The 8,071-nt window shown below is 45.6% G+C and overlaps 1 protein-coding gene across 1 annotated transcript in view; it reads left to right on the top strand.

The window, feature by feature from the left end:
• Positions 1-2,486: 2,486 nt before the first annotated feature.
• LOC114071025 (calpain-5-like) overlaps positions 2,487-8,071 on the top strand; it is a 48,905-nt gene continuing 43,320 nt past the window's right edge. The window contains exon 1 of the mRNA XM_027908689.1: positions 2,487-2,676. The gene's annotated coding sequence lies outside the window, so the exon portion shown is untranslated. The remainder of the gene's footprint in view (positions 2,677-8,071) is intronic.

Here is an 8,071-nt window from a genome sequence, read left to right as displayed (position 1 = left end):
CCTTCCCAAACCTTCCCAAACCTTCCCTTCCCAAACCTTCCCAAACCTTCCCAAACCTTCCCAAACCTTCCCAAACCTTCCCTTCCCAAACCTTCCCTTCCCAAACCTTCCCCTCCCTCTCCTCTCCCACCCCTCCATCGCTGGGCCATGTCGCCATCTCGCGGCCCCGAGGGCCCGGCCCCGCTTTGGGGGTTGCCAAACATCGGGAAATCTCGATCCTGTTCCCTCGGGCTGCCTCTGCTCAGGAGCCGCCTTCCCCTTCCCCCTCCTCACACTCCTCCCCGACCGTGACCAGCCTGCTTGAAAAATAAGTCCGAATGCCCGCTCCCACCGCTGCTGCTCTAGGGAATCTGAGCGATGGCACTGCTGCCTTGTCTGTAGAACTGGGCTTTTTTATTATTATTATTATTATTTCTCAAAGTTTAGAATTTTTTCTGATTGTGGTTAAGGTGGTTGGGGGATAAATCCTGCCCTGTACACTTCAGCTGCTCTGGCGGCTGTGGCCAGGGGTAAAGCAGTAAAGCACAACCCCTTCTGTGCCCAGTTAGAGTCTAACTTAGTCCTCTGCTGGTTCATGCAAGCAAATGATCAGGCTGGGACTGATCCCTTACTCCAAGCCCTCCTGTGGAAGAAAGTAGGAAGGAACCTGTGATGAAAATCCCAAGACGCAAGAGATGAATGATCCAGGTTCAAAATGCTGTTGTTGAGCAGAATCAGACCTCAGCTGGATACACGACTGAAAGCTTTTGGTGAAACTTGGTTAGCTTTCAGATTCTGCCTCTTGGGCTCTTCGCTGTTCAAAACTGCTTAAATTAGAAAGAGTAGGAGTAAACATGTAGGATTTAAGTAGAATCTCTGCTGGAAACCACCTCATGTTTTATTAATAAATTGCCCCGTGAAACTGAGTGAATAATAGATGAATGTAGCTCTGGTGGGACACAAGACGTGGTAGTGGACTGTGTGTACAAGGTGATGGGCAGATTGCAGGCATCTGTGATAAATAGTCGTGAGTGGGGCAAAGCCACCTGGATACCTTGGAGTAATGACTCTCTTACAGGCATGAGAACAGCTGTTGTAGCAAAGCAACCTGGACCTGACTGAACTGAAACCAAAAAGCCCCTTGATGTGAAGTAGAGCCTGCTATCACATCCTTCTCGTGAAGAGTGTTTCCATGAGAGTAGCTCCAGCAAGAGCTCCTCCTCAGCCCAGACAAATCCCATACAATTCTTGGATTACATCACTCCTATCAAACAGTTCTCATGGTTTTGTTCCACCTTGGATCAAAGCAAAGTCAGATACTGTGAGAACACATTTTATAGGCTGGGAATATTTATTATCAGCTTTCAGAGTGGAATTTCGTTGTACTCATGTGGGGTTTTTCATGTACTTCCCTCATCCGTGCAAATGAATCACAGCATGTGTGTAATATACAGGCGGGCATCAGTTTTTTATGATGATTTAAACTGCGGTCTACTTACTCAATCATGAATTGGAAACAGGTGGCCTTAGTACGTAGGACCTTTCTACTCATGAAATGTTAAAACTGTAGTGGCAGCTGCCAGGACCTTCCACTCCAAATTTCCGTGTGCCTTCAAAAGGGATTGGGGTAAATGAGCAAACAGTCCTGCAGCAAACTTTGCAGTACAGAAACTTGTGATCCTACTTAATCATCTGCAGGGTGTTTTGTGAATGTAACTCATCCCCTGAGATCCAAACTCCTCTAGGCAAATGGGAGGTTTGCTCAATAGCAATGCTCAGGAGAAGGAATGGACCTATTTGTAAATTTTTAACTAGTTATGTGAAAATGAAGATTAAATGGAGGAAGGACATTGGGAAGAATATTTAAAACTACTGGTATAGATGAAATTCTGAAATGCATTTCAAAATGGTTCCTGTTCAAACTTTGGCCTACATTTACTGAAATATGAATAGAAGCCACATAATGGTAAAATAAGAGTGTTATTGTCCTCAAATGAGAAAAATTTCCAGTCAAATTAATCCAGATGTTTAGGATTTGCCCAAAAGGAAATTGAAGCTGAGGAAAGAATGGAGAGAAGCTTGTTTTGCAGAAACCATTTCTTACTGAGAATTTCTTTGTGTCCTACATTTCATTTTGCCACAGCACAGGGAAATGTACCATTTTCTAGGCACAAAGCACCACTGGGTTCTGCTGCATCTCCTGCCCTATCCAGCTGCATCCCATGAAGGCTGAATGGGAGTTTCCTGGGCGGGTGTGTCGGGAGGGACAGAGGCAGAGGCATTGACACTGGTGGCTTTACGCAAGTGAGGAGCGCTGTGCAGCCTAATAAGGAATGTAACTTTTTTTTCGTGATGCACATTAATCTGCTCTGTTTTCCCTACCAAAAAAAAAAAATAAAAAAATCTCCCTCCTGCAACTCTTGCCAGACAGCCTGGCTTCTTCTCCTCCTTTAAGAGTTCATTCACAGTTGCAGGCGCAGTCACAGCTAACAGGCAGCTGCTCTGTCAGGAGTACACAAGGCTCTGCATTTTGGGTCCCTGTGACATCCCTGGAAGGGTCATCCTGACACCACCCCTGCCGGAGACGTGATCGTGGTACAGTCCAGAGAATTCCAGGTTAAGGCTTTGGGGGAATCAGTGTTTGCAGGAGCCAGTCTGGAGTTTGATGTGCCCCGAGCAAGGTCTGACCTCCCCCAGGTGAGTGCCAGGGGCAACCTGAAAACTGCAGTTCACCGGATTTGCACATTTATCACCAGGATGAAAACTCTCTGTGTCTCCAGGAATGGGTGTTTCAGCCAGCACAGTGAGAAAATGATTTTCATGACTTTTAAATTTTGTTCAATGTACATTTCTTTCAGAAAGTCACGTCTCAACTCTATACTAACTCTGAGCCAAGCTTTATTACAGGATTTATTGCCAAAGCATGGGTGCTCTCCTTTGTTCTGGGATAACCAGGTTCACACTAGTCTTCTCTCTACAGGCATCATTAACAGTTATTCCAAATAAAGGGGCCAGACTGATAAAATGTTATTTGATCTCTGCTCTTATAATTCCATTTGCCATACTGTCTCTGATCTTCCAAAATACTGTCAGTTCTTGCTGTGGATACTTTCATTGTGAAATTGAAATGGCAATTGTACTTTTTTTGGTTGTTTTGTTTCTTGTGAAGGAGAGATTTTTATACTGTGTCTAAAATAACTGGTAAGTGGATATATAAAATAATGGAGTGGTCTGATAAGCAGTTAACCATTAATTTTCAATCTTTTTTTTTTTTTAAACTGACTTTTATGAAAAGGCAGAGTGGAAAGATACTGGAATTCTAAAGAAAGTTCTTTCCTGCGGTTCCAACATAAAAGCTTAGCTTGAACGAATCAAGTGACAATGCTCTTGGCATTTTCTTCAGAGCTTGTTATATATAACTTAACTGGATTAATGGTAATTGTAACAATTGGCATCTACCATACTAAATTACTTTTCTTAAAAAAAAAAAAAAAAAATCAAGCTAGAATTGCACCTCCCTGTAGCTGGTTGAAAAAGTGTCTGATATCTGAGGCTCTAGTGGAAGCCACTGCAGGTAGGTTTTTTTGAAGCACGCAGTCACCTCTGTACTTTGAAAAATCCTGCCTGCCGTAAAAATGTGTCCCGTAGCCACTTTGTGTCTTCACCAAAGGGAAGGTTTTTATCAGTTTAGCTGAAGGATCAAGCTGTGTTAAGCTTGGATCCTGTGCAATACATACAAGGATTCTCTCCTTTCACCAGAGAGAGAAAATCCAACATAAAATGAACAAGTGGCAATTGCTGTCCTGAAACAGAAACAACCACCCTGAGTTCTTTCCTCTGAGGCCTGTTGGAAAAGGGGCACATGCTCATGGTGCTGGTGCACAGTTGTTCAGAAAAGCATTTAAATCTTGCTTGCCAGCTGCAGGTAGCTGTGCTGGTGTTGGTCTGTAGTGCCACGTGTTCCTCCTGTGCCATCACCCTGCTGCTCCTGGAGTCAGAGACCCTCACAGTCCGGATGTGCAGAGGGTTTTGAACTTCCGAATGCTGGCCAAGACCTAGCAAGGGACTTAAACATCTGCACTGGTGACTGAGACAAAACACTGGGTCCTTAAGGATGAGATAGAGTGTAAAAAAATTATCTCAAGCTACTGCTTAATGTCTGAACTGTGAAGGGCATCATGTGCCTATATAGTTTGTGGGCTTTGTGTGCCCTTAACTTAGTACACGATCAGCAGAACAGAGCTGGTGGCTGCCAAACAAGTTTGTGCCCTCTGGCTGAGCCCCTTGGGGTCTTGGTGCAAGAGACCTTCCAGCAGTTTACTTGTCATGTGTGGACAGGACCAGGAGCCACCCAAAACACAGTTGTAAAAACCTAGTTTGGCTGAAGGTAGTGGGGCAGCAGGTGCTGCTTTTTGAGAGCAGAAGCCTCTGTCTGGGAGCACTGGCCAAGCAATAACTATGTGTTTGGTGTGGGCAGAGACCTGTGGGGCTCCCCACTGGGGACCAACATGGGCAGGGGTTCATGGCAGAGGAAGATGAGCCTGGTCCTTGTGGCATTTAGTTGAATTGAAGGCAAGGAGGGGAGAGAGGGAGTCAAGCCAATGTTTACCCTCTCTGAGTGTGTTCTGCCAGGACTTGGAGTAGTTTTGACTCAGCAGTGTACCACTGAGCAATCACATGTGTGCTGATTTTGCTCAGTTCTCAAGCTGAAAAGATCCCACACCCCCCTGGCCATCAGCCCTACAAATTTGGACTGCTTCTGCTCATGCCAGATGGAGTTGTTTGCCCTTGGGCATAATCACCTGCAAGGGGAGCTTTTCTCAGCTGCTGTTTGCCCCACCTGTCGTGCCCAGCACCCTCAGCTCCTGCCCCTGAAGGCTGGAAAAGCTGTGGGATGAGGGGCTGCACCTCACACCCCAAAGGGCTGCAGAGAATCAGCCACAACTCCTGTACTCCCATCCTGAAGGGTCAGAATGGGTTTACATTTTATCTCACCAGGAATTGGTGAGATAGAGAGGTTGGGAGAGAGAACAAACTGTGAAAATCAATGGCAGGTTCCTGGTAGAGCTCTTGCTTCACTTCTAAACTTAGGGAATGGAAGGCTTGGTCCTGAACCAGCACCCACCCTCTGCAGTGTCTTGCATGGGTTTTAGAGTGTAATCTGCACTCTGCCTCACAGCCCAGGTGCTGGAGAAATTCCCTGAATCCCAGTGAGACCTGAAACAAATGCCTGGTTAAGCCCCATGGTGTTGCAATACAAGTGTTTTAATTAGCTGTATTGTAGAAAGCTTTGGTTTATAGCCAGATGATTCTGCCAGGCCTTGATGCCATCTCTGAAAGCAAACAGCCAGTCCTGTTTCTCACGTCCAGTCACTCTCCCCCACATTCCTCACATAAGTGATAGGACATGGGCAGATACTCTCAGACAGAAATATGTGTTTGCCTCTCTCAATTTTAAGTGTAGCAAAACTGCACAGCAGAACAATGTTGGCACCTTCCTGTTTCTATAAAAAGGCAAATGCTTGTGTCTTTTTCCTGCAGCCAATTCTAGAGCTGAGCTAAAGGAGAAATCTCTACATGCCTACTAAAGTACTAAGTTACAGAGGCCATAAAACAGTAAAATTAACCTTATTTTGTTGAAAAATCAAAATAAAAGGATGGAAGAAGGGCTAATGCTGAACAGTCATAGTATCCCCAGAGCACACAATAAAAACTTGGTGTTTCACACAATCAGGGGTAACATTGCCATCCAAAAAAACTGGGAAGCCCTGGGACCACAGTCATTAATAATGGACAGGGTGCTATTAAACTATCTTGTGCAGCAAATTTGATCCAGATTGAGTATGTTCTGACTAATGTAATTGCACATACACACAGCATGGATTTAATACTGACTGTATCATTTTATATTGGCTCTTGTGCAGAGGAAGAGAGGACACTCAGTCCAACATAAAGCTTCCCAGAGAAGTTAGTGTGTTGTTTAAAGAATCTGAATGAGTAAATTTCTCCAGAAGAGATGCAGCAGTAGCAGTGGAACAGCCAAGATCATGAAACCATAGAGTATGTGAAGTGAAAGCTTTCCAGCTGCTCCAAGTTGCCCCACACTCTTAATACAGATTTGCAAAGTCACTGCTTTGTAAGGACCTGTGATCACTCTGCACAGGAAGAGAGGGCAATAACCTTTTCCAGATGGAGCTCTGGAAGTGCCTTTAATTGGCAGTTTTACAGTTTTCTGGTTTTATAGAAAACCAGTTCAGAGTAATTTAAAGCTTTAGGCTGCGGGGCTGCATTTTGGAGGCACTTACTGACTTGATTGCTCTGAAGTAAACTATGTGTTTGGAGAAGGAGATGTTTGGGAAAATACTAAACTATGTTTGCAAACAGTGAAATACTTGAGTCCTTGTTTTGCTCTCATAGTCCAAACAGTGGCTTTGAGGTTTGGGGAGAAGTCAGTTTTGGAGGAGCAGAGTTCAGAGCTGAAAGGTTTTTGTGTCTTGTCAAGGTGGGCCCACAACTGCAGGTACAAAAGAGAAACTTGAAAACCACGTGTTGGTGGTTGTTATTACTGGTAAGGAGACTGCTTGCATGAAACAAAAGCAAGCTTGGTACCTGCAAATGGGTAATAATCTTAAAACTGGGTGAAAACACAGAATCAGGGAATGGTTTGGGTTGGAAGGGATCTTAAAGGTTCTCTGGTTTCAACCCCCTGCCATGGGCAGGGACCCTTCCACTAGCCCAGGTTGCTCCAAGCCCTGTCCAAACTGGCCCTGGACACTTCCAGGGATGGGGAAACCACAGCTTCTCTGGGCAACCTGTTCCAGGGCCTCCCCACTCTCACAGGGAAGAATTTGTTTCTAATATCCAATCTAAATCTCCTGTAATTCAACTTAAAACCATTCCTGCTTGTCCCCACTCTCTGCCTGTGTACAAAGTCTCTCTCCCTCTTTTTTATAAGCTCCCTTTAGGTACTAAAAGGCTGCAATGAGGTCTCCCCAGCCTCTTCTCCTGCCTTAACTGCCCCAGCTCTCTCAGCCTGGGATGCCATCCCAGAGCATGGCATATGCTCTGTATATCCTTTCTGGCATCCCTCCATGGTCTTCCCACATGGGGGCTCCTGAACCAGCAGAAATGTGGTCCCGAGGCTGGGGTGTGCCTCAACTTGTGCAGCTTGATTTCAGGATCCACCTCTGGAAAAGCACTTCCGTGTTCAAAGCCGTGTCCAACTGTGACCTTAAATGCTGGCTGGAAATGCACTTTGTCCTTGTAGTCCTGGTGCTTTGCATGGAAATTCCTTTGAGTTTTGCAGCTGGAACAGAAAAGTGGGGCGTGTGATAAAATGCTAAGTGTTACAACACACCAAGCCTCCTCCTTGCAGAGGAGTTTCATCTGGCACCGAGGGTTCTCTGCAGCTGCTTGGCAGCGTTCGCCTCCGGGACTGAAAGTGCTGGGTTTGGTTAAGGCAGAACTGGTCCCGCTGTTCCTGAACCCCCCTGGCTGGAATGGCAGTGGGAGGGATGCTTGGCACACGCACAGGCTCGCTGTGGGGGTTGTGCTCGGCTTTACAGCTGCAATAACTGCCCTCCCTGAGCTGTTACCCTGCGTGTCACTCGAGTTACAGAGTTAAAAACACGGGCTGAGAGGACACGACTTTTGTTCAGTTCTGTGTGCTTATTGCGTGAATCCAGTGGAAGGGAGGGTGTAGTTATCCCTCACACGCCTGTCTGGACAGTAAGTCAGCGTTGTTTGTTGTGGATCTTCTGTGTAGCAGCTGGGAAAGAGGAAAGTTAAGAAAGGAAAATGTGAGCACGAAGAAAAGCTGTTAAATAACTGAAGTGACACTTGAATCTCATCTTAATGCTCTGGTGAGGAACCTGGATTTCAAGTGAATGTCTCTTTAATTTATGGCTGCTCATAAGGCCAGGAGCTGGTATTTGCTGCTGTGTTGAATGTGATTTAGTCGTGCTCTGGCTGATGGGGGAAGCATCTCTGAGTATAAACTGTAAGTAAAAATGAAATTATTCCATGATCAGGCTCAGGAGGGAACTCTGCACTGACTCCACTTCACTTTTCCACTGAAAACCTTTTCCCAATC

Source organism: Empidonax traillii, unplaced genomic scaffold, assembly GCF_003031625.1.
Source record: "Empidonax traillii isolate 1590-97213 ecotype Southwest subspecies unplaced genomic scaffold, ASM303162v1 scaffold1795:size60417, whole genome shotgun sequence".
Lineage (NCBI taxonomy): Eukaryota > Metazoa > Chordata > Aves > Passeriformes > Tyrannidae > Empidonax > Empidonax traillii.
The sequence above is the reverse complement of the archived record's forward strand: the minus strand, read 5'-3'. Positions and strand labels throughout refer to the sequence as shown.